Genomic DNA, 25,172 nt, shown 5'->3' on the forward strand with positions numbered 1-25,172 from the left:
TGACTTCTGAAGGCAAATGGTTCCACTAGATTTTAGTTAGGGGTATGAGAGTAAAGAGCGCTGCATACAAATGCACGCCACACTTTTCAGATATTTATTTGTAAAAAAAAATTAAAGCCATTTATCAGCTTCTTTCAACTTCACAATGATGTGCCACTTTGTGCCACTTTGTGTTGGTCTATCACATAAAATACCAATAAAATACATTTACGTTTTTGGTTGTAGGATGACAAAATGTGGAAATTTCAAGGGGTATGAATACTTTCTACTATGAATAATTCAAGGCACTGTATGTATAATCCTGCTCCAAAGAAAAAAACTAAAAAGGTAAGAAAGATTAAAAAAAAAAAAAAAAATTAAAACAAACAAACATTTAGTGGGGGTTTCTAAATTTGACTGCAAAGGTGGAAATACATTTTAAAGCTAAACTTCGGAAATTAGGCAAAGTAAATCTTTGACAGATATATAACAAATCAGTTTACAGCCATAATCATGGCATTCCCTGTTCAGACCATGGACATGTCTGGTAGTCTGGAACCTATTCTGATACCCAGAAAATAACAGACTGTAGTCTGCACTACTTAATATAAGTTTTATTTAACCACAGACATCAGCCAATGTGTCCCCACCTGAGAACCACCCCTACTGACGCGCTTCATCCAAGGAGCCTTAATCATAGAGATACAATTATAATCATGACATGATTAATGCAAAGCAGTGACATACTAGAAAAACTAATTTAGCTTTTGCTAAGTAGGTGAAAAGATGAGAAAAACACAACGCATTTCTAATTTCCAATATTCCACTCTGCTTGAAGGATCCTGTTGCCTTGGTCCCAGTTCTTCTACAATGACAGCTTCTGGGGAAAAAATCCATATCAAGGTGAAAAGCAGCAATAAATGTTTACATGGTAAATGATGGGGGAGTGATTTACATCCTCAGCAATTACCCATGTTTGTTGTGGGTAGCTAAAAGATTTGATTCGGCGATCATCTTAATTTTTCATGTTCGTGTTTGCCAACTACAGCGCCACAAATCATAACCTCTCCTGAACAAAGAGAAGGAAGAGAGGGCAATTAACACATTTGTGTCTCTCCGCATGAAATACTGCAAGTGTTTATCCCAAACAATTTGGAAATGATTATGTGTTTGTCACTGCAGTTTCTCCGGAGATGGAGAAGCCTTCACTAATTATAACCTGTGGAAAGTGCTTGATGCCTTGGCTGGACTTATGAAGTCTCTCGGGCTACAGCTAAAGTCAGAAAAATAGTCCAGCTGCAAGCTGATTGGGTGGATTCATCTGATGGTTCTCTGCTGCTTTCCTCACCCTACAGGCATGGATTTGGGACACTAACCTGTGCCTATGTTTTTAAAGAGAACTTCTATGGCTTCCCCAGTAAATAACCAATACCCAATAGGCAGGTGTTTTAATGTATTTTTTTTATCAGACTACATTTACAAAATAATAGTGGATACAAGATTAAAAAAGATGTTATTTGAAATTGGGTACAATATTCATACTTACTCATACCTTTTTGATTTCCTTCTTTGGGTTTAAAAAAAGAAAAATTATAAATCCTTAAAAATATTCCACATTCCTCTGCAAGTTTTAAAAATTCATAATTAAGAGTCATTTTACACTTTTTTTGGGCCTTCCTTTCTGGGGTTGCTTGGTTATCCTGCTGTACCTCTGACGTCTGTAGTTTCTCAGTCACTGATCTTGGAAAAAGTATAGAAGTTCTGATTTCTTTCTGACTGTCCTGATCTACAAACTTATTAAAAGGTCAGTGGCTCAGAATATTGGAACCAAAAAGTTAGTATAACAGCCAGGAAACTAGAATTTGTTCAAGAGAGCAGCAATTTGGGCTAGTGTGTTCTAACATTTATGCATGTCTTTGAAAGCTAGAATTGCCTCTTTTATTTACAAAGATGTTGACTGTCCCTTTATATATAGATTGTGTCCTCTGCAATAACAGATTATATCTAAGACTTAATTTCTACTATGTAAATCAACAACCCATGCATTAGATGGGATAAAAGTCAATTAGAGGGGAGCTGCATCAAAAATGTAACAATTGTACAGGTAAGATTACACTCTTAACCCAAACAAAAGTAATCTACCAAGTAAGGGAAAGATGAAATGTGTAGTTTATGCAGTAGGGAAATTAATATACAGCATACGGTAACATGATTGCTACTCTAGAATGCTTGACGTGTAACCTTGTAATTGTGCTGTGCTCTGACCATGATCATTTTTATTGGGAGTTCTGCTTTAACAATAAACTATCAGCCTATTAAAGGTAACATTTAATAACAGCTTTTTCTGCTTACTTAAAGCGGAACTAAACTGAATCTGAGCACCACAAACTGAAAACGCTATTTAATTCATTTTTAATATTCAAAGCATACCCCCCATCCATCTTCATGCTTTATTTTGTTGGGAAACCACCTTGAAAAATGCATTTCTAGCCACGGACATCTTGATTTGATTTGGTAAGACAATTAATGTAGCGTTTATGATGTGAAATTCACCTGCCCTTAGCTCAGGCATGCAGGCAGGAGGGTGAGCTTAGCTGAGAAAGCCCTTTCTTCCCTCCTCCACATAAAAGAAAAAAAAATGCCTATGAAGACTCATGGGATGCATGACCTCATTCTGGCTTAGGCCAGAAACCAGGAAGCATCTGAAGAAATAATACAAAAAAAGTTTAAAACAAGTAAATATAATATTAGACTCTAAAATGTGTTCGTTTTTTATCTCATTCGTCTTTTTTTTCATGTTTTGGGCCATTCGTTATGATCGAAATTCGTTATTTGTAATAGATTCATAAATTTGGAAATTAAAAAATTCGGAAATTCGGAAATTTGGGAAAAAAATTCAAAAATTCAAAAATCTGAAAAGTCTAATACAGGAATTTGGAAATTTGGGAATTTGAAAATCCGAAAGTTCGAAAATCCGAAAATAGGCAAGAAAATCAGAAAATTCGAAAATCCGAAATAACTAGCTAATAATAACTATAAAATTATATGTATTGGAATTTCCTTTCAAATCTGTCTGTGACGTGACGAATACAAATTTATCCGAAGTTATGAATTATCCGAAATAACGAATGTAGCATCTAAACGAATGGAACATAACGAATGAATAATAATAAAAAGTTTTTATTATTATTATTTATTATTATTAATTTGTTACGTTCCATTTGTTTCTATGCAACATTCGTTATTTCGGATAATTAATAACTTAGGATAAATTTGTATTCGCTAGGTTCACTAACAGCCAAATTGAAAAGGGAATTCCAATACCTACAATTTAATAGTTAGTAATAGTTATTATTAGTTAGCTAGCTATTACTTCAGATTTTGAAATTTTCGGGTTTTCTAATTTTTGTTCTTATTTTCGTTCTTTTGAATTTTCGGATTTTCGTTCTTATTTTCGGATTTTTAAATTTCCGAATTTCCAAATTTTTGATTTTCATATTTTCGAATTTTTGGAAAAATTCATTAAATGGGTTTTCGTTAATGATGGATTTGTAACATCAATATGGATGTAACATGTTACTTGTTACAAAAGGCAAACTTGTCTTTTAAAATCGAAAGCAACCCACCTTATTACTTCTTTTCTGCCACTAGATGTCCTCAGTCTTATGGCTGGCATCATTAAATCCCTTTGTTCTCAGGCCAGGTGGTCATTGAATTTCCCTGCCCTGTGACTGGTCAGTGAAAGGAGAAGCAGGATCTTGATGAGCTCATCTCTCTGTCAGTCTGCTCTCTTCTCCTAGTAACACGTTTCTTGTCAACATAGAAACTGATTGCCTCTTCTCCCCTTCAACACTCTGTATAGGGACTGCAAGAAATACACTGTTTGCATTTAAAAAATACATTTAACGATGTATTGATGATTATTGAGCCACATTAATTTGTGTCTTTTCTATCTGCCAGGAGTTCATCTTTGAAACCAAAATGTGTAACTGTACAAGAAGATGTCACATCTATATGTTATTTTGAAAGTAATAAGAATCAATAAAAGTGAAATGTAAAAACTGCCCAGTAAAAAAATCTGTAGCGGTTTCTGCCTGTGTAGGAGAAGCAGCAACCTCACTGAATGATTCTTTTCATGACATTTTTATGGCTGTGCTGCTTCAGGCATTGCTGTGCAGCTGTAAAGAGTCTCAACCATTGCCACATTAAAACCACGTACAAGCAATTTCAGCTCAAGATGAGTAAAAAATAAATGAAAAAACAATAGGCATTATGGTACAAAAAATGGAGCAGAAGCGATTTTTCCTGTGTTTCTGGCCTATTCAAAATGCATTTAGCATACTTTGCAGCACGTTACTGCAACGTACGTAACAAAATACATCTGTTTGGGGGGGGGAGGGGCAAAAGCCTTCCCCCTTTACTTGATGGATTTATTGGTACCACATCCTCTATTGTTACATTAACTCAAAAGACATCCATAATCAAGACACAGCTAAGTAGGATTTTAATGGTACCACACACAATATATATATTAAAATACAATATTTTTATTGGTATAATAGTAAAAATAAAATTAAAAACCCAAAAGAAAGGTTAAATTGCACATTAAACATACAGTAAATCTGCACAATCTGCAATTACACTTATGGAAAATACAAGGTGACATGACCGTAAGCTAAAGCATTCACTAGGAGTCATACATATGATTTCTTCAATGATTTCTTGAAAGTCTGGAAGTACAAAAAAGCATCAACCAACTTAGATTCAACAAACACATATATATACTGTGTGTTTATGTGTATAGATAGATAAATAGATAGATAGATAGATAGATAGATAGATAGATAGATAGATAGATAGATAGATAGATAGATAGATAGATAGATAGATAGATAGATAGATAGATAGATATTCCATTGCGCGTAGGTGTGAACAGGTCCTAATAGTAGTCGAGTCAGCTTTAGTTCTCTTGTGCACAGAAAAAAAAAATTGTAGTCAGGCAGCTTTTTTTTCTGTTTTTCTGTTCAATAGTTTTTATTTATTTTCAAAAGGAAATAGTTACAAAATATACAGCCGAGTAGACTATGGCAAAACAGTTCCTGCAAAATACAAAATAAAATTTGACATGACAAATACGACAGCTACATATCTTCCCAGAGTAAGGTAAATGGAAATGTTCAGACATTGGGAAAACCAGCTTATTAACAGCGTAGGAACCAAGTGACAAGTTGGAACAAAATGCAGACAGCTGAGACAGTATGGATATTCAAAAACATAAATAAGTACCTACAAGAGGCCAAACTCCCTTCTCTTACGCAAGCCAACAAGGAACAATTATCCCAACCTCTCCGTGCGGAAGAAGTTGAGGCTGCCATAGCAGACACACAACCCGGGGAAGCCCCCCCCCCCCCGGCCTGATGGCTTCACACTTCTTTATTACAAAGCATTTCAGACTCAACTAGCCCCCCAGTTTACCAAGGCCTTCAATGCCATACTGGAAGGGCATAACATCCCTCCAGATATGCTGCGAGCATCAATCTCTGTCATCCCAAAGCCAGGAAAAGACCTGCTGCTAAGTTCCATCTATAGACCCATCTCGCTTCTAAACTGTGACATCAAGCTCTTCACAAAAATTTTAGCTTCCAGACTCAGCGGTCTAATGCAACGTTTGGTTGCACTTGAGCAGGTGGGTTTTATACAGACACGAGAAGCAAGAGACAACACTATCAGGACATTAAATGTAATAAAGAAGGCAAAGAGAACCAACACCCCCCTTTTACTCTTATTCACCAACGCTGAATAGGGGTTTGACAGGGTGGACTGGGTGTTCCTACAGGAGGTGCTCTATTCATTCGGAATGCCGAAGTCTATCAGGGACTGGATCTCTGCCCTCTATACTAAACCCACAGCCATGGTCCGAGTGAACAGGACAGATTCTGATATGTTTGCAATATCCAATGGCACCAGGCAGGGATGCCCACTTTCCCCCTTACTGTTTGTCCTATCCCTAGAGCCACTTCTTCACCATATATAAGATAACCCAAACATTAGCAGCATTCATTCCAACTGCGATCAACATAAAGTAGCGGCATATGCCGATGATCTTTTATTTTTTACCACCAAACCTATAACTTCTCTGCCTCATTGCTACAACAACTGAAACTGAAACGATATGGCACCCTCTCCAACTTTAAAGTTAACCTTCAAAAATCGGAAGCGCTGAACATCTCCGTACCCTGTCAAGCATACACCCCTTTTTCCCATTTAAATGGACCACCCGGTCTATCCAATATTCGGGTACCAGAATCCCTACAAACCCAAAGGATATCTTCCCCCTGAATTTTCAACCCTTCCTATCGACGCTCACTGCAGATGTCAAGAATTGGGACCCTCTTGCCCTCTCTTGGTTTGGCCGCTGTAACGTTTTCAAGGTGAATGCAATGGCAAGACTCTTATATCTGCTACAAGCCCTACCAGTCAAACTACCCCAGACTTTTTTCCATTCTGTACGCTCAGTGTTTATTAAGTTCCTCTGGCGCGGCAAACACAAATTGGTAGGTCGTTGTTACTTAGGCCGAAGCTGAGAGGTGGCACATGACACGAGTGGTGGACTGGGGAGTTGAAGCTTTGGATTGCGCTCGAGTAAGAGATGGCCCGGGCGCCGCTGGCTGGGTTGCCATGGGCGGGTAAGCAAGCAACCTCGCACTTAAGTATCCATCCGTTGATCGGCCCCACACTTACAGAGATGGACAGATTCTATCGGATTTCTTCCTCAACTAATTTCCCTTCCCCCATGACCCCAATTGTAGGACATCCGGGATTTCCTCCAGGGCTGTCGGACCCGGCCTTTACCGAGCAAACCCAGAGAGGACCTTTACGTGCCTCCCACTTTCTACAGCCTATAGGATGGATCCCAACGGGGACCATAATGTCGGGACAGGCACCCATTACACTAGACAAATGGAGAGAAGGGCAGATCTCACACTTCCTTGGCTCCCTGCCCAAACATACGCTCTTCTCTCGGCAACTCCATACATTTGAAGAACTCTGTCTGAGTGACTGCCCTATCCGCGGATCCCTCTCCAGTTCATACAAAACTCTGCTGGACACACAATCTATCTCAGACCCTCCTTTCCTGGCAAAGTGGGAAAGAGACTTACAAACCACTTTCACTGCGCCACAAAAAGAGTGTATATTCTTCTTTGCACATAAATCATCACTATGTAGCAAATACCAGGAAATTTCCTACAAACTGACCACACGCTGGTACAGAAGTCCGTATTGGCCAAAATATTCCCCAATCAACCGGACCGCTGTGGGCGTTGCGAGCAACACCCTGGTACCATTCTTCACATTTTCTGGGAATGCCCCAGACTTCAAACCTTCTGGCAACCAGTCCTCCGACTCATTCACAAATTCACAGACATTTCTCTAACCAACGACCTTGCTTCGGTGCTCCTAAACCTCACTTCCATGTCCAAAAAGCGCTACAACAAATCTCTACTAAAACACCTCCTTAACGCTGCTAGAGCTTGTATACCGAGCCAATGGAAGCAGCAGCCTCCCCCCACAGTGGCCCAATGGTTTGCAAGAGTTAATGATATTGAACGGATGGAAGACCTAACTGCCACAATCAGGGATAAATCTGAGGAACATAAGACCAGATGGTTTCACTGGACTCTCTATCGCTTTTCAGAGGAATACCTCCGCAATTCATAGTCCAGCACTAGCGATTGCCTAAAGTTGTAGCTACAAGCCTTGGCCTTTAAATGGCTTAATGAGCAGCGGGTGGCCTTTGTCCCCTAGGTGGGATCCCGCCCCCCCTTACCCATAAACCCCATCCCCCCCGCCCTCATCTACCTCTCCCACTATAATAACTACTTTCTCTCCCTTCTCCTTCATTCCTCTTTCTCACTTTCTCTCTCCCCTTTTCCTTTTTCTTTTTTTTCTTTCCATTTTCCCCCTATGTTCACTTACTCCTTTCTAATTCAAAAATTGTTACGTTTCGACCCCAGTTGGACACTCCGCATTATTCTTCTCCTACGTTTTGATACCGGAACTCTCCAAGGTTGACTGAGATAACCCCCATCGAACTACAAGGGATTATATTACTTGTCAACGCGAAGCCCTAGCCTTTTACTTCTTAGGTATCTGGGAACCCTGCACTCATACAGATTTGCTTCAGTGTAACAATGTTTTGGAGTAATTACTTCTAGTACAAATATTTTCAGTTACTGTTCCTATACATCCTAAACTGTCTGTACCGAATATTCTGTGAAGTTACCGCATTATTGTATGTCGCATACCACTAAATACATACAAAAAAAAAAAAACATGAAATAAATGAATGTCTGCATGTCATCCACTGGTTGATTCAGCAAAGCAATCTGTGTGCCTTTGGGAATATTGACCATCGGAACTGAATGTATCAATGCATGTACTCAAATCCAGAATCATCTGACCTTGGGGCATGTCCACCAAATGTGATGGGCTGTTCACACCTTTTCACAACCTCTGAAGCATAAAGATGAGGAGCCTGAGTACATGTGTGAGAGGCGCTCTGGCACTAAATACCATCTAGAATATACTTTATAGGTCGCCACAACCAGAGCAACATTCATAATGCCCTTGTGGATACAGATAGTCCAGGTACACCAGTTCTCACTATCAGGTTCAATGCTAATATCTTTTTCCCACACTAATTGATAGGACACTTTAGTGGAGGATGAGACAAATAGTTTGTACAACATGGAGATGCATCCACGTTGTAAAGTGTTCAGCATACATCTGTTTTCAAACACTGTATTTGTTACAAGATCCAAGCTCGTTTCTGCCGAGTACATAGCAAATTAGTGATTTGTTGTAGTTGAAAGCTTTTAGGTGTTCTGGCAGGCTGTTGCCTTGCAGTTTTAAAATGTAAAGCTGTGTTCACTTTTTTTTACTTTTTTGAAATGTCACTGGGATTTCATTAATTTCTATGCATTAAATGTACAAAAAAAAACAATAACCTAAGGTAAACAGCACTACCTTATTTTCTCCAATTAAATCACAAATATCATTCAAAAAACAACATAAGAAAGTCCACTTATTTGTGTCCATATTTAATTCCAAAATATAGTGACACACAATAGTGCTCCAGGAAAAAGGTGATCCAAAGTATTGATCCTCCAAGAGAGGGAGAGGCCAGATGGATTTCACAACACACTCATCAGATGGTTTTGACTCCTTGTGTTAGAAAGTGAGTCAAAATGGCATGTATACATGGGACCAGAATAATGCAATTTCCAATTCTCCAATGGATCTTCCCCCAGCTCCTTGTTATGGGTAAACAATCATCCCTACATTAAAGCTCTGAACTTTTTCTCCATTTTAGGTGTCGAAGGAAAAAGAGGAACCCCACACAGTGAAAGTACATTTTTATTCCCATAAAAGTAAATTGCACTTACATCACATAAAACCTTCATTAGCTCTTAAAAACTCGGACAGCACCCACTCCAAAGATGGATGCCGCCTGCTTCCAGTTCTGAATGTGATGTCAGCTGAAGGTACATCTCTACGCATTTCATCATCAAAAGTTGACATCCTCAGAAACTCAATGTTATTTTTATTAAGAGCTTTTTATTACACCAACAGCGTGGGTATCTGTATGAGATTTATTCATTTCTATGCACCATAACTAAGCTATGGTATAGAGAAACACAGAGAAGCAGAGCTGCGGTGCAGGTAGAAAAATGCAGACATGTTGCAGATTTCCGTACCACACCACAGCTCACCCAAAGGCTGCATTTAAGTGTGAACAGTGCATGTAGACAGATGATTGTGTTCTGTGTGCCCTTATGGAGATCAGCATTTTCCTACTATAGAAATACACAGGTCTCTGCAGAAGTGTGAGCGAAAAGTGCCTCTGTATTCTCATTAGTCACCTGCATTGCAATAAACAATTATTCCAAATGTTACACTGAAATAAGAACAGTTACATGCCAAAAAAGCACAATCTTCCCTCCAGGATTTGATTGTTGGTTTTGAAGACGGTAATCTCCAACACACACAACGTAACAATTTAACCGTGGAAACTGTTGCCGTCAAATACAATCTTCGTTGTCGCGCTGCTGTTTCGCCTTTGAAATTTAACTACAGGGACTAAATACTGCAGGTACAGAGTGATCACAGCTGCTCCACTTTAAACAGCATTTCTGCGGTGTCTGTAATTGGAAACGCCATGGGAAGGGAGCATTACAGCCTCTCTGAGGCAGGGGGACGTCAAGAGGAGCCGTCATTTTTACACAAGAATCAATAGTCGCTAGACAACGTGCCTTCAAAATTCTCTTCACACACGGATTAAAGACCCTGCCCTTTTCAAAAGCAGACTTGGAAGATGGCGTGATGTTTCGAGTGCCGCTCGAGTGTCTGTACAAAAAGATTTGTTTCATCTGCGCTGTGTGAAAACATAAAATGTCCCATCTATTACGGCAGTGAAAGGGCTGAAGAGCAGGCAGGGAATTATGGAAAGGCATGTTGGAGATTAAAAATACGGATTAGACAGATTTATTTTAGCATTCAATTGTTGCAGTTTTTCAGCGCTGAGCCAATTGTCATAAAGAATAAAGCACATATTTATGAAAAGTGGCTGAATGTCGGCTCATCTGCCTTTTCTAGATTTGACTGCATTTACCATCATCCACACCCTAGATTCCAATTAATTGTAGGGTGAATTTGCAGTGACTGCAGGAGGGTAATGCAGATGTAGCACCCTGATGTTTAGGCAGGGTTGCTATTAAAGTGGAGTTCCGCTTAAAAAAAAAATAGATAAAAGTCAGCAGCTACAAATACTGCAGCTGCTGACTTTTAATAATCGGACACTTACCTGTCCCAGGGTCCATCGATGCGGGGGTTCGAAGCCCCGCTCGTCTCCCCCTCCGCCTTGTAACTGTGGGTGCTCGGCTTTGGCTTCACAGCCGGGCACCCACTGCGCATGCGCGAGCTGCGCCACGCGCCGTGACTGGCCGCGCAATCATCTGGGACCTGTGACGTCTCCCAGATGATTGCTTAGAGAGAGGGGGCAGAGCTGATCTCCCTTCCGCCACCGAGGGAAGTGACTTAAGGAGCCGAGGTGAGTAAGGAGGCAGATTATGAGGGACCCCCTAGCAACAGTCATTTTTTCGGTGGAACTCCACTTTAAATTTAGTTGCCAAGTGATAGTTGCCTTGGCCAATTGTTAGGAGGTCAATTGATTTGTCCCTAATTCTGGAATTGCTGCACTTCTCTCTTCTGTCACTAGGTGGCCAGTTATTTGGTGACATTAGATAAGACAAGGGCATTGCAAGGACAGATTAGGAATGAATGGAGTGTCTCAGCAAATGGGCAGGGATTTTCTTAGGGTCCCTTGGCCTGCTGGGAGAACCTATTTATTTGGGTGGAGTCAGGTGATCGGGGTTCTGTGCCACCTGGATGGCCGTCTGGGTGGACGTGTGTTTTATAGCCCCGGGCTGCTGGGCCAGAAACCTAAGGCCTATTCCGGGGACATCTGGCTGCTAGGCTGTCTGAGGGCCTATCCAGAAGCAGGAAAAGGAGCGTAGGGTTGGGACTGCGGGCTTGTAGTCCAACCAGAAGTAACGGTTTCGCCGGCCGGGGAATCAGTCGTGGTCAGAGGTCGAAGGAAAGCTCTCGCCACTAAGGGACCATTCACCTTGCTACCGGAGACCATTTGTGAGTAAGCTGAGGCCAGTACCAGAGCAGACTTCTCGCCAGCCAGGGTCGGTGAAGAAGTGGGAAAACTTCAGCAAGTGCCAAATCAAGTTGCAAATAGTTGAATACTGTTGCAGTCAGTAACAGCTACAAGATTGTTGCCATAGGAGACAGTGATCCTACCTATACAGAAATGGTGTCCGGCTGGAGGCCTTCACCTGTATAACTGTTTTCCTATAGAAGTCGCGGAGTCTGCCAATTATCTTTGCATCTACCTAAATGTGTCCTGGCCCAAACCCTCTCTCCCACAGTTCTTTTTAAGAGACAATAAATCTCTTTGCATTCAAAAAGTGTCTGGCGCCCACCTGTTCATCTTGCATTACACCCACCATGCCTTGTAACCCACTCTACACTGAAGGAAGTCAGCTCTCCCTAACCCTGGAGGTAACTATTAGGCCTAAAGAGGTCCGGAACTTTGCTACATTTGGCACCCAAGGTGGGGCAAAGGCGTTATTCCTGCAGCAGTCGCCTATAGCAACCGGCTACAGCTACATCGGGATTTCGTCTGGCTCCATGGGAAAGTGGCAAGTAATATCTTTACTTCGTATAGACTGTGTTATTGTGCATTCCAACAATGTGGGGAAGAACCGGCATGTCTCATTGCTCATGGGAGAGTATCAGCCTGGTCTTTTGACACTTTACGCCAGTGCTCTGCAAGGGTTAAAATGGACTCCATTAAAGTTTTGGCGTGCCGCAAGAGAAAAGAGTTTACAGCAAGTTTCTGCACCAATCTGTTGGCAGGGGGAGGAGCCCCCGCTCTGCAGCGGAGGATAAGGAAGTGCTGCCATGTGTGCCTGGTTGTGGGTTGGAAACGATGGCGCAGTTTGGAAGTACGATGGCGGATTGGAAAATGTATGCTCCGGGTGTTGGCTTTGGTCTGAGCGAGCCAAAAGGCATTCTGACTGACACCGGAGTGCGGTAGAGGCTGCTCCTCTTGCTTCTGTTGCTGCTCTAGGACCCAGCTCTGCGGTCGCCCCTCGAGGCCGTGGTCAGGCCCACCTGCTCTCCTTGATGGCGGAATCACAGAGGAAAAGGGTAACGGAGTCGGGTAAGCCTGCAAGTGGTGAAAGTGGTGTGCCAGTGGGAGAGGTGATACCTGTGGCCATTATTCTTCTTTTTTTCTAGCCAGACTGATGTGCATTATATCTATATTCACTCCACAGATATTCCTGTTGCATACGCTCCTGATGAGTGGACACATCCAGGGCCGGATTTCCCACAAGGCCACTGAGGCCAGGCCTCGGGGCGGCAGTGGTACAGGGGCGGCGCCGCTCCTGCAGCGAATTCTCGGCCGCCCCCCACACTAACATAGCAGCATGTGATGCAGCGCACCCGGGCGCCAGAGAGGTGGGGGCGCTGTAGCACTAGAGTGCTCCTCTCCCTCCTCTTCCTCCTCTCTGTGTGTGTCCAGACTGAGGCGGCGTCCTCCACAGGTCACCGCCGCTGCTGGTTTTACGATGCTCAAGCCTGTCCCCCCTCCCTCCTCCTGTCAGAGAAGGAGAGCAGCCGAAGGAGATCGGAGCGGCTGGTCTCTGTGTGGGGGAGGGGGGGGGGCGCGTGTTCTCCTGTGTCCTCCTGTGTCTCTCACTCCCGCCCAAGCCTGTCTCCATCTGTACACTAATGGAGGGGGGTTGTCCTGGGGGGCCTGTACTAGTGAAGGGGGGGTTTGTCCTGGGATGTCTGCACTAATGGAGGGGGGGTTGTCCTGGGGGTCTGTACTAGTGAAGGGGGGGTTTGTCCTGGGATGTCTGCACCAATGGAGGGGGGGTTGTCCTGGGGGGTCTGTACTAGTGAAGGGGGGGGGTTTGTCCTGGGATGTCTGCACTAATGGAGGGGGGGTTGTCCTGGGGGGTCTGTACTAGTGAAGGGGGGAGTTTGTCCTGGGATGTCTGCACTAATGGAGGGGGGGTTGTCCTGGGGGGTCTGTACTAGTGAAGGGGGGGGTTTGTCCTGGGATGTCTGCACCAATGGAGGGGGGGTTGTCCTGGGGGTCTGTACTAGTGAAGGGGGGGTTTGTCCTGGGATGTCTGCACTAATGGAGGGGGGGTTGTCCTTGGGGTCTGTACTAGTGAAGGGGGGGTTTGTCCTGGGATGTCTGCACTAATGGAGGGGGGGTTGTCCTGGGGGTCTGTACTAGTGAAAGGGGGGTTTGTCCTGCGATGTCTGCACTAATGGAGGGGGGGTTGTCCTGGGAGTCTGTACTAGTGAAGGGGGGGTTTGTTCTGGGATGTCTGTACTAATGAAGGGGGGGGTTGTCCGGGGGGGTTTGTACTAATGAAGGGGGGGTTGTCCTGGGGGTCTGTACTAATGGAGGGCGGTTTGTCCTGGGGGGGTCTGTACTAATAAAGGGAGGGGTGGTTTGTCCTGGGGGGGTCTGTGCTAATGGAGGGGGTTGACCTGAGGGGGGGTTTGTACTAATGGAGAGGGGGTTGTCCTGGGGGGGTTGTACTAATGGAGGGAGAGTTGTCCGGGGGGGGGTTTGTACTAATAGAGGGGCGTTTGTCCTGGGGGGGTCCGTACTAATGGAGGGGGGTTTGTTCTGGGGGGGTCTGTACTAATGAAGGGAGGGGGGTTTGTCCTGGGGGGATCTGTACTAATGAAGGGAGGGGGGTTTGTCCTGGGGGGATCTGTACTAATGAAGGGCATTGAAGGGCCCGGCCTTGGGGCGGCAAAGGGAGTAAATCCGGGCCTGGACACATCCACGAAACGCGTTATGCTTTTTTTGATGCCACTGCTACATCATCACATGATGCAATCACATTTACTCCTTTACCAACTATGTCTGACTATGTTGCAACTTTACCACCTATGTTTTGTGCTATATCATGTGAACATGGATGTCAATAGTGGGCATGACACCATTTGTACCTCCACTCCATGTTACTACGTGTATATATATATATATATATATATATATATATATATATATATATATGGATTTTATGATGCATCTATACCCATTTTACTTGCATTGTGGTTTTATTTTATCTGTATTGGTATATGTAAAAAAAAACTTTACAGACCCACAGTGCGTTTTTGCGTCCAGGTACATGCTTCATTTAAAGTCCCAAAATCCCCCCTCTCTTTCTCGCATATTAGGGATGGAGGCATTGGACCTACACGTCCTACACCTCATTTAAAGTCCCAAATCTTCTCCTTTGTTTACCAAATTCAGGGATGGAAGCATGCCATCATGGGCAGCAAATTCTGATATATTACCTTTTGTCAGAGCTGTTCACATCTGCTACTCACGATGTGTGGACATAGGATCACTCACTTGCAACATTTTTGGCACTCTGAGTGCTTTCTATACCACTACATACATGTTTGTTCATAGCTCATTAATTTTCACAATCTGAATAGTGATGTGCTTTTATGTGGTTTGGCTGGTTATGTGGTGTTTACTGTGATCCCTTATGTCCCAGGAGCTGTGATGTACACCGGGGGTTCTCCCCTTCCCCCCATGCCCTGGTAGGGTGATTCGGGCGGACACCCATCTGCGCATCAACGCCACACCTCTGGCGCCGTGCATGTGATGTCAGCAAGGACGTGTCTGCGCCAATGCCTTGTGTTGATCCATCAGCGATTTACACAAGGGAGCCTTTTTGGCGCCAACTGCTGAGTGGTTATTCCACTCAGGTGCTGATGCCTCCCCCTCCACATTCACTAGTGTGATGTTGGCGGCATATATACCCCTCTGGGTAAGCCTTCGAGCCTTTGCTTTGGCTGGCTACCTCTGGGGCTCCACACACCAGCTGGACTTTGCGTTTGCTGGTGTGATTTTTTAGGCAGCATCCCGGTAGGCTCTTTTTTGGTTTGTGGTATCTACTCTGGTGATCAGTTCTTTTTCTCATTTCACCCACCATCTCCTCCTTTGGAGTATATTTCACCATTTGGGTTTACACCTATGTCATCTTATCTCTCACTTCTATATATGGGCCTACCATCACCTTCTCCATTTCCTTCATCACTTTTTTAGGACTTACACTGGGTTCAATACTGCTTACATTTATATATCATTTATTATTGATATATTTACACATACATTTAAAATTTGTTCCCAGAGGTCCCTGTTGATGAGTCACATACCATCATTGTTCTCCACGTGGGGAATATATTCCCAGTTACACTTCACTTTTCAACACCACCTGATGCTAAGCAATGGGATATTGTCGCCTCAGCTCCCGTGAGAGATGATGTTCCCAGTCCACCTTGTGCCTGCCACCACATGCCACACCCAGCGTTGCCAACCCCCCCCCCAAGTGAAATTTACTGGCAAGATGCCTAAAAATGACAAACGACACCAATTTTTTACTGGCACTTCAAAAAAGTACCTAAAATGGCTGTTTTGGGTGCTAAACTGTGCAACTTTTAGTATTTAAACTAAAAACATGTAGCTAGAGCTATTAGCAATGTGTTTAAGTTAAACAAAAGTCAAAAAACTAATTTCTCTATTTACATGAAGGTCATGCTAATATAACACAGCCAGCACAAAGTTCCCCATTACAGTGCAAGGGAGAACTCTGCGGACCCTGATGTAAAGGACGATGCCACGGATCATGATCTAAGGGGGAACTCTGATGTAAGGGGGGCTCTGCGCTCCCATTTACATCAAAGTTCCCACTTACATCAGGGTCTGCAGCATTGTCCTTTACATCAGGGTCCGCAGAGTTCTCCCTTGCACTATAAGAGGAAATCCTGCAGACTCTGATGTAAAGGGGCACATTGGGAACTCTAATGAGAGGGGGGGGGGGAACTCTGGTGACCAGAGATTACCTTCCACAGAGTGAATACATTAAGGTAAGGGGGGGGTTACTGATATAAGGGTTAACCTTTATTTCAGTGCCCCCTTACATTGTGTTCACTCCCCCCCTCCTTACATCAGTGACCCCTCCTCAGACTGACCTCCTCTCAGGTGCACCGTGCAGGGCAAGAGGGCTCAGTCAGGCAACTCCAGCTTGGCGGCTCTGGTTTTATCCGATAGTCTCCGCTACACAGTCCACACATGTCTGACTTCTCTTGTGATCCCCAATCTGGCGGCGCTCCCACTCTTGACTCCTCTCCAGACTCCCCCTCAGAGACTGCAGACATGATAAAAGATGAAATGGTCAGAGATTGTAGACATGGTACAGGAGATGGTCAGAGATTGTAGACATGGTACAGGAGATGGTCAGAGATTGTAGACATGGTACAGGAGATGGTCATACAGACAGGATACAGGAGATGGTCATATATACTGTATTGCATTTTTTATTTTTTTTATTTAGGGTTGGTTTACACTAGCTCTTGCCATCCCACAGTGGATCGCTTTTCAGAGGATGTTTGAAAGGCAGCAGAGAGGTGACATGTTTATTGCTCACTGCCTGTTTGAACCCTGTAAATCCTGCGCCACCATGCCGCGTGGCCCCATTCACTTAACTGGGTGACGTTTGGCAGCGGTACTGCCAGCTGAATGTGATGTGGGTACAATGTTTGCTGCGGCATGTATATAACCCTGTCTAGCCTCTGTTGCAGTTTTACTGCCGCCCCTGTGAACAAGACAAGCCCTTACAGAGTTTAGTGCGTTTGTTAAGAAAAAAAACGCAGCATGCTGAACTTTTTTTTTTTTTTTACCGCAATGGTGTGAACAAGGCTTATTGAGATGCATTGTTTTTTTCTCACACATGGGATCATATTGCAGACTCCTGAGGGTTCATGGACATGAATGATTTGCGGTGCAAATATGCTGCAGCATAAAATCACAGTTTACAGGAGTACAGCCGCATATGCATACAGCTATTCATTTCTATGGTTGGCTGTCTGTGCATGCTGCCTGTGACTCTCCAGGCTCAGGAAATGCCAGGAATTTTACGCCATGGACCCCATTCACATAGAACATTTGAGGCACAAATCTGCTGTGGCAAAAAAATAAAAATAAATCACTAATTTCCAACTTTCCAGGAATAGTAGTTCATACGTGTAAACGCCAGTGCAAAAAAGCATCTGCTGTTCCCTGAGTACAGCTGCTTACTGCTAGGTACACTCACCAGGCAGACACACCGGGCAGCAGGGCAGGCTCATCACCAGTCAGGGCAGGGGTTCATCGCTCGCTCTGGTGGGTGAGGTCACGGTGTGTGTGTGTGTGGTCCAGTGTGTCCACCACACAGTCCGTCGCTGCGTCTCCCGATTGGTCATGCCCAGGTCACGCACCCCACCATGTCTGCTCCTTCCACTCCACATGAGGCTCCTCCATCTGCCCGCTCGGCTCCTGCCTTTTTACAGGCTGGCGGGAAAATAGGCTGACATCATTGGCTGCGCTGCGTCAGGTGGGCTGAGCAGAGGCTGCAGGAGTCAGACTCGGCGGCTCAGGATTTCCGGAATTGCGCATGTGCAGTTCTGACCCGATCCGATCGCCGACATTTTTACTGGCACTTTTCCCTTACTACGGGCAATTACGGGCACGAGAAAAGTGCCTTGTATTTACAGGCTGCCCGTAAATCTATGGGCGGTTGGCAACACTGGCCACACCCACTATCCATTCTTGTAATTATAGGTGGAAAATGTCTACTCTCTTTATCTGCCCCCTTTATACATCTTTTTTTCTAGCCAGACTGATGTTCATTATATCTATATTCAACAGTATCTCTAGTTCACCCATCTTGTCTGCTAGGCTCCTGGCATTGGTGAACATGCCACATAGTTTAAACCGGTCGCATACTGTCCTCTTATTGGGTGTTCACAGCCCACTGGCACTCACAGACCACGTGCACTTGTAGACCACGTGCACTTGCAGACCACGTGCACTTGCAGATCATGTACACTCGCAGCCTACATGCACTCGCAGACCACGTGCACTCGCAGACCACGTGCACTCACAGCCTACATGCATTTGCAGACCACGTGCACTCGCAGCACTCGTGTACTCACTGCCCACATGCACTCACAATACACAGGTACACACAATACACAAGTATACACAATACACAGGTACTAACGATCCACATACACTACTCAGACACCACTCAGGTACTCACAATACACAGGTACTCCCAACACTCACAATTTGTACTTCCATGTTACATCCAGTGCTGCACTGACGTTTCTGGATTCTGAGCCATGGGGGAAAGCAAAAGAATTGTCAAAGGATCTGCGGGAAAAGGTAGTTAAACTGTATAAAACAGGAAAGAGATTTAAAAAGATATCCAAGGAATTGAGAATGCCAATCAGCAGTGTTCAAACTCTAATCAAGAAGTGGAAAATGAAGGGTTCTGTTGAAACCAAAACCACGGTCAGGTAGACCAACTAAAATTTCAGCCACAACTGCCAGGAAAATTGTTAGGGATGCAAAGCAAAACCCACAAATAACTTCAGGTGAAATACAGGAATCTCTGAAAACATGTGGTGTGTCTGTTTCAAGATGCACAATAAGGAGGCACTTGAAGAAAGATGGGCTGCATGGTCGAGTCACCAGAAGAAAGCCATTACTACGCAAATACCACAAAGTATCCCACTTACAATACGCCAAACAGCACAGAGACAAGCCTCAAACCTACTGGCACAAGGTCACAAGGTCATTTGGAGTGATGAGACCAAAATTGAGTTTTTTGGCCACAACCATAAACTCTACATTTGGAGAGGAGTCAACAAGGCCTATGATGAAAGGTACACCATTCCTACTGTGAAACACGGAGGTGGAGCTACAAAGGCACAGGAAATTTGGTCATAATTGATGGCAAGATGAATGCAGTATGTTATCAAAAAATACTGGAGGAAAATTTGCATTCATCAGCCAGGAAGTTGCGCATGGGACGTACTTGGACATCCAAAACACAAGGCCAAGTTGACCTGTCATTGGCTACAGCAGAATAAAGTGAAGGTTCTGAAGTGGCTATCTCACTCTCCTGACCTCAATATCATTGAGCCACTCTGGGGAGATCTCAAACGTACAGTTCATGCAAGACAGCCCAAGAATTTACAGGAACTGGAGGCTTTTTGCCAAGAGGAATGGGCAGCTTTACCATCTGAGAAGATAAAGAGCCTCATCCACAAATACTACAAAAGACTTCAAGCTGTCATTAATGTTAAAGGGGGCAATACACGTTATTAAGAACTGGGGTATGTAAACTTTTGATCAGGGTCATTTGGGTAGTTTCTGTTGTCATTATGAATTAAAAAGAGTAAACAGTTGATTGATAATAAATGGCTTCAGCCAAACACTAACCATAAGTGAAAGAAAAGTTTTTGTTTTATCATTCATATTCTCTGAAAAATGGCCAAGAAATCATAAATTCTGCCAGGGTATGTAAACTTATGAGCACAACTGTACATGTCTGTTTATAGCTCATTAATTTTCACAATCTGGATAGTGATGTGCTTTTATGTGGTTTGGCTGGTTATGTGGTGTTTACTGTGATCCCTTATGTCCCGGGAGCTGCGATGCACACTTGGGGTTTCCCCCCTTCCCCATGCCCTGACAGGGTGGTTCCGGCGGATACCCTGCTGCATATCGATGCCACACCTCCTGTACCGCGCTTGTGACATCAGCCTTTTTGGCACCAGCTGCCGAGTGGTTATTCCACTCAGGTGCTGATGCCTCCCCCTCCACATTCGCTAGCAGGACGTTGGCAGCGTATATACTCCTCTGGGTAAGCGAACCTTCACTTTGGCCTGCTACCTCTGGGGCTCCACACACCAGCTGGACTTTGCATTTGCTGGAGTGGTTTCTAGGAAGCATCACGGTAGGCTCCATTTTGGTTTGTGGTATCTACTCTGGTGGTCAGTTCTTTTTCATTTCACCCACCATCTCCTCCTCCTTTGGAGTATATTTCGCCATTTGGGTACACCTATGTCATCTTATCTCTTACTTCTAAATATGGGCCTACCATCACCTTCTCCATTTCCTATATCAATTTTTAGGACTTACACTTTGTTCAATACTGCTTACACTTATATACCATTTATTATTGATATACTTACACATACATTTACAATTTGTACCCAGAGGACCCTGTTGATGAGTCACATGCCATCATTGTTTTCCACGTGGGGGGTATATTCCCAGGTACACTTCACTTTTCAACACCACCTGATGCTAAGCCATGGTATATTGTCGCCTCAGCTCCCGTGAGAGATGATGTTACCCCTTGTGCCTGCCACCACATGCCACACCCACTATCCATTCTTGTGAGTATGGGTGGTGGGTGGATAATGTTTACTCTCTTTATCTGCCCCCTTTATACTTCTTTTTTTCTAGCCAGACTGATGTTCATTATATCAGCTTTTTTGATGCCATAGCTACATCATCACATGCAATCACATTTACTCCTTTACCATCTATGTCTGACTATGTTGCAACTTTACCAACTATGTTTTGTGCTATATCATGTGAACATGGATGTCAATAGTGGGTTTGACACCATTTGTACCTCCATGTTATGTTACTACGTGTATATATATGAATTTTATGATCCATTTATACAGGGCCGATCCTAGGGTCACCGGCGCCTGGGTGCAGAAATATTTTTGGCGCCCCCACATGGGCGTGGTCATCTTACCAACTCCTCCCCTTTACAAATGTTTCTATGGCAACGACTCAAACACAGAGATGCTCTCCTAAGAAGTCTTTGTTACCCTGGGATCCTCCTGTGATCTTTTAATAAAGAAAATACAGGAAGAGAGTACACTAATGAGACCTGGAGGGGGGTCTCTCTGATGCACACAGAGAGGGCTTCTGTTAGAGAGTCTGTTAGAAAGAGCCCCCAGACATAGTACAGGAGATGGTCAGAGACTGCAGACATAGTACAGGAGATGATCAGAGACTGCAGACATAATACAGGAGATGATCAGAGACTGCAGACATAATACAGGAGATGATCAGAGACTGCAGACATAATACAGGAGATGATCAGAGACTGCAGATATAATACAGGAGATGGTCAGAGACTGCAGACATAATACAGGAGATGGTCAGAGACTGCAGACAAAGTACAGGAGATGATCAGAGACTGCAGACAGGATATAAGAGATGATCAGAGACTGCAGACAGGATATAAGAGATGATCAGAGACTGCAGACATGGTACAGGAGATGGTCAGAGACTGCAGACATAATACAGGAGATGATCAGAGACTGCAGACATAGTACAGGAGATGATCAGAGACTGCAGACATAGTACAGGAGATGATCAGAGACTGCAGACATAGTACAGGAGATGATCAGAGACTGCAGACATAGTACAGGAGATGATCAGAGACTGCAGACATAGTACAGGAGATGATCAGAGACTGCAGACATAGTACAGGAGATGATCAGAGACTGCAGACATAGTACAGGAGATGGTCAGAGACTGCAGACAGGATATAAGAGATGATCAGAGACTGCAGACATAGTACAGGAGATGATCAGAGACTGCAGACATAGTACAGGAGATGGTCAGAGACTGCAGACAGGATATAAGAGATGATCAGAGACTACAGACATAGTACAGGAGATGATCAGAGACTGCAGACATAGTACAGGAGATGATCAGAGACTGCAGACATAGTACAGGAGATGATCAGAGACTGCAGACATAGTACATGAGATGATCAGAGACTGCAGACATAGTACAGGAGATGATCAGAGACTGCAGACATAGTACAGGAGATGATCAGAGACTGCAGACATAGTACAGGAGATGATCAGAGACTGCAGACATAGTACAGGAGATGATCAGAGACTGCAGACATAGTACAGGAGATGATCAGAGACTGCAGACATAGTACATGAGATGATCAGAGACTGCAGACATAGTACAGGAGATGATCAGAGACTGCAGACATAATACAGGAGATGATCAGAGACTGCAGACATAGTACAGGAGATGATCAGAGACTGCAGACATAGTACAGGAGATGATCAGAGACTGCAGACATAATACAGGAGATGATCAGAGACTGCAGACATATTACAGGAGATGGTCAGAGACTGCAGACATAGTACAGGAGATGATCAGAGACTGCAGACATAGTACAGGAGATGATCAGAGACTGCAGACATAGTACAGGAGATGATCAGAGACTGCAGACATAGTACAGGAGATGATCAGAGACTGCAGACAGGATATAAGAGATGATCAAAGACTTCAGACATAGTACAGGAGATGATCAGAGACTGCAGACATAATACAGGAGATGATCAGAGACTGCAGACATAGTACAGGAGATGATCAGAGACTGCAGACATAGTACAGGAGATGATCAGAGACTGCAGACATAATACAGGAGATGATCAGAGACTGCAGACATAGCACAGGAGATGATCAGAGACTGCAGACAGGATATAAGAGATGATCAGAGACTGCAGATATAGTACAGGAGATGGTCAGAGACTGCATACATAATACAGGACATGATCAGAGACTGCAGACATAGTACAGGAGATGATCAGAGACTGCAGACATAGTACATGAGATGATCAGAGACTGCAGACATAGTACATGAGATGATCAGAGACTGCAGACATAGTACAGGAGATGATCAGAGACTGCAGACATAGTACAGGAGATGATCAGAGACTGCAGACATAGTACATGAGATGATCAGAGACTGCAGACATAGTACAGGAGATGATCAGAGACTGCAGACATAGTACAGGAGATGATCAGAGACTGCAGACATAGTACAGGAGATGATCAGAGACTGCAGACATAATACAGGAGATGATTAGAGACTGCAGACATAGTACAGGAGATGATCAGAGACTGCAGACATAATACAGGAGATGATCAGAGACTGCAGACATAATACAGGAGATGATCAGAGACTGCAGACATAGTACAGGAGATGATCAGAGACTGCAGACATATTACAGGAGATGATCAGAGACTGTAGACATAGTACAGGAGATGGTCAGAGACTGCAGACATAGTACAGGAGATGGTCAGAGACTGCAGACATAGTACAGGAGATGATCAGAGACTGCAGACATAGTACAGGAGATGGTCAGAGACTGCAGACATAGTACAGGAGATGATCAGAGACTGCAGACATAATACAGGTGATGGTCAGAGACTGCAGACATAGTACAGGAGATGGTCAGAGACTGCAGACATAGTACAGGAGATGATCAGAGACTGCAGACATAATACAGGTGATGGTCAGAGACTGCAGACATAGTACAGGAGATGGTCAGAGACTGCATTTCCTATGGACGTTAGTAAATAATGGCCAATCGACCCTCTCACCTGACCCAGCGATACAGCAACGGTTCCTCTGATCAGGAGTCAGCTCACTCTGAATTGCCCATGGTGACTCCGCTGGATAGCACCCAGATCTGTATTCTGACAATGACTCCATTCCTTTCTCCACCAGGGATGGTGCTAGGCTGTGTGGCTTTCCCTCTGGTGGCGCAGGGCAGCGGGGTTCTCTCTCTCTGATGGGGTTCCCTCAGCAATGTCCTCTCCCTCTGGAGTCCTGGGTGTACTTCCCTGAAAGCTTTCCCGGACTCCTGGCTCTCTCTCTCCCATTCAGCTGAGCATGCTGTGTGAGCTCCAGTTTCCGTGTTACAGTGGGGCTGCCAGTCCTCGGGACTACATGTCCCACAATCCTCTTCTCTGCTCCTTTTTCTATTCTGTTTCTTCCCTGGGCATATGAAGGCGGGGGAATATACATAGTGGGCAGCTGTGCTGGCAAGCGCTGCTCACTAGTACAGCAGCGTGCGCGAGAGGGAGAGGGAGGGGGGAGAGGGGGGAAAAAAGAGCCCGCAGCTGCATTGGCATCACTAGGGTTGGGGTCACTCCCCCTTCCACCAACTATAGTCGCCCCTCAGTACAGACCCCCTCCACTAAGTATAGACCCCCTCCATCAGTGAAGAACCCGCACTAAGTATAAACCCCTCCCTCAGTACAGACCTTCCTCAGTACAGACCCCCCCAGGAAACCCCCCCTCCATTAGTACAGACCCCCCCAGGACAGACCCCCCTGCATTAGTACAGACCCCCCCAGGACAGACCCCCCTCCATTAGTACAGACCCCCCGGGACAGACCCCACCTCCATTAGTACAGACCCCCCTCCATTAGTACAGACCCCCCAGGACAGACCCCTCCTTCATTAGTACAGACCCCCCTCTATTAGTACAGACCCCCCATTAGTACAGACCCCCCAGGACAGACCCCCCTCGATTAGTACAGACCCCCCAGGACAGACCCCCCTCCATTAGTACAGACCCCCCATTAGTACAGACCCCCCAAGACAGACCCCCCTCAATTAGTATAGACCCCCCAGGACCCACCCCCCTCCATTAGTACAGACCCCCCAGGACAGACCCCGCCTCCATTACTACAGACCCCCCAGGACAGACCCCCCTCCATTAGTATAGACCCCCCAGGACAGACCCCCCTCCATTAGTACAGACCCCCCAGGACAGACCCCCCTCCATTAGTATAGACCCCCCCCAGGACAGACACCCCTCCATTAGTACAGACCCCCCTC

The 25,172-nt window shown here is 44.5% G+C and overlaps 1 long non-coding RNA gene across 1 annotated transcript; it reads right to left on the minus strand.

Annotated features, from left to right (window-relative positions):
- Window positions 1-627: 627 nt before the first annotated feature.
- Window positions 628-24,618, minus strand: LOC141107268 (uncharacterized). Its single transcript, XR_012235851.1, has 3 exons — window positions 23,927-24,618; window positions 3,606-3,844; window positions 628-859 (listed from the first exon to the last, which is right to left on the minus strand). It is a non-coding gene; the product is annotated as an uncharacterized lncRNA (long non-coding RNA).
- Window positions 24,619-25,172: the final 554 nt, after the last annotated feature.

Source organism: Aquarana catesbeiana, linkage group LG09 (assembly GCF_042186555.1).
Source record: "Aquarana catesbeiana isolate 2022-GZ linkage group LG09, ASM4218655v1, whole genome shotgun sequence".
In the NCBI taxonomy this organism is placed as follows: Eukaryota; Metazoa; Chordata; class Amphibia; order Anura; family Ranidae; genus Aquarana; species Aquarana catesbeiana.